At 37.4% G+C, this 2,500-nt stretch overlaps 1 long non-coding RNA gene across 1 annotated transcript in view; it reads left to right on the top strand.

Moving 5' to 3' along the window:
- LOC111088691 overlaps nucleotides 1-1,584 on the top strand; it is a 10,892-nt gene extending 9,308 nt beyond the window's left edge. Inside the window, exon 2 of the long non-coding RNA XR_002613139.1 lies at nucleotides 1,075-1,584. This is a non-coding gene — a long non-coding RNA (uncharacterized LOC111088691). The remainder of the gene's footprint in view (nucleotides 1-1,074) is intronic.
- Nucleotides 1,585-2,500: the final 916 nt, after the last annotated feature.

Here is a 2,500-nt window from a genome sequence, read left to right as displayed (position 1 = left end):
GGGGGGCTGTTATGGATAATGAGAATTTGAAGTTAAGACTGAAACGATGCGCATTAAAAGTGACAAAATATGTTATTGAAATATGAGGCATAACGTGACAAACTATGTTATTGAAGTATAAGGCATAACGTGACAAACTACGTTATTAAAGTATGAGGCATAACGTGACAAACTACGTTATTGCCCGGCATGGCCAGGTGGTTAGGTGGCTCGAATCGCAATCTGAGGGTCGCAGGTTCGAATCCCCGTACCATCAAATATGCTCACCCTTTCAGCCGTGGGGCGTTATAATCTCACGGTCAATCCCACTATTCGTTGGTAAAAGAGTAGCCCAATGGTTGGCGGTGGGTGGTGATGACTAGCCGCCTTCCCTCTAGTCTTTCACTGCTAAATTAGGGACGGCTAGCGCAGATAGCCCTCGTGCAACTTTGCGGGAAATTCAAAACAAACCAAAACCAAACTGGTGTTGCTGAATTGTCTGGAGTGGGAAGTTAGAGGATTCACGGTTCGCGACACGTTGCTGCAAAAACGCGATTCGAAGTTTGGAACCGTGCACGTGCTTTAGACCACAGAAAATAGGGGTCAAGAGTTGTCGGTGGGTACTGTTTACCCTTTAATCTATTACTTCAACATTAGGGACAGCTATGCGCAGAATAAATAAATAAATAAACAAAGCTAAAATTTTGAGAAAACAAATGTTTGGAGGAAGCTAACTTAAAACAACACTAAAAGCTGCATATTAATTTGCACGATAAAAGGAACTGAACACTTACATTGGTAGCCCCATACTTCTTATTTTTTTAGGGTGGGGTTCGTTCTCTATTTAGAATTTTTTTCTAAGCTTTTTTCGCTGATCAAACATTTAATATTCGTATGTTCTCATCCCGAATATTTTATACCTAAGATAACTGTGAAAGAAAGAGTACCTTGTTTCATACCAGTAACGATACAAAAAACCATGCGCAAAAATCATAAAAAAAAACTTACTATATAAATAATAAAAAAAAGATTGTACAGAGTTCTAGTTCTCAAAATTTATCTATGTACATCTTTTTCTTCTTCTTCTTCTTCTAGAAACACACTGAACGCGAGGCTACCCGAGGACCTCCAGGGAATGAGGCTCAGCTGCGAACACATTAAGACTGCCGTTCTCTCGTTTGTAACTGGTTTTACAAGAAGGTGCAAGCAATATGGAGAAAGAACTTACATTCAGAGATACCATCGCTATTCAAACAAGCTTCCTTAGTTATATCAACCTGGAAGGCGGGAACGAGAGCCGTACAAGTTAACTGGGACTTGTGGATACGCCAGAAAGCAAGGATGAACTTATCTTCAAAGGAACAGGACTTCTAGCATCCGATGGTCTTTTTAGTTGAGGAGTTGAGCGGTTCCTTTCAAAGAAGAAACATCAATATTGATAAGTGCCACACTTATTGACAACGAACTCAACGAGCCTGCTACCTACTAACTTACTAAACTAATATATGTCAATAAAACATAAGGTTGCTTGAATACAGCACTGGGCATTGGGTGTTTTCTTTTTTCTCTTTCTAGTTATTCATGTATTAAATATCTTTGCCCATAGTTATTTGATCTGAGCGTCATGGTTTTACTAAATAAGTGGACATTTAGATGCTAGTATCTTTTTTATTGACTGCAAGATTCTTTTGGACTATCGAACCCCGGATTTTAGCGTTGGAGAGTAGGAAAAACGAAATGATTAAGTATGTTTTTCATAATACATTATGTTAGGCTTATTATATTTCTTAACACTCGCGGATTTTCAAGAAGTAGAAGAGTGTGCAACAGTAGTTTATAAACCGCACTATGTTTATTACATCCATTGCCAACAATGCATTTCGCTCAATCCAGAACTCTTCAGACGGGCTGGGAAACAACAAGTAATGTCGGAACACTATTTACATAGACCATGTGTTACAAAAGCAATTGTTATGGTGTAAACGCTTTTTATAAGCTGGTGAAGCAAGATCTAAATAATTAATTGTTTTTGTCGTAAGACATTATGTTAGGCCTAAAAGGCGTCCACACCGTAACAATAAAACAAACTTTAAAACCTAAAATACACACACACACACAAAGTGTTTTGCCTTAACTCAAAAATAATTGAAATGCATCATTCATGACTGGGAAATTAAGCCTGAACGTTTGACTACGACATCGTTTTTAAAACTGGAGGCCGCTAGTCATGTCCGAAATTTTATAAAAATATTATTTATAAAATATCAAATATTTTTCGTACAATTAATTACGACTTTTAATTTTGGAATACAGCTTTTTATCTACATAGAATCTTTTTATCCAAAAACAAAACAAAAAAAAACATCGATAGGTTTGGGGGTCCACCAAATTTAAATTAAAAGTGGGTCCTGGGGTTACTAAAGTTTGAGAACCGTTGGCCTAAGAAATGATCTTATCTGTCTTCAGTATATTGCAGGGTACTTGTTTAAGGGTTAGTAAAAGAGTAGCCCAAGAGTTGGCG

This window comes from Limulus polyphemus, unplaced genomic scaffold, assembly GCF_000517525.1.
Source record: "Limulus polyphemus unplaced genomic scaffold, Limulus_polyphemus-2.1.2 Scaffold4254, whole genome shotgun sequence".
In the NCBI taxonomy this organism is placed as follows: domain Eukaryota; kingdom Metazoa; phylum Arthropoda; class Merostomata; order Xiphosura; family Limulidae; genus Limulus; species Limulus polyphemus.
This window is presented reverse-complemented; position numbering and strand designations above follow the sequence as displayed.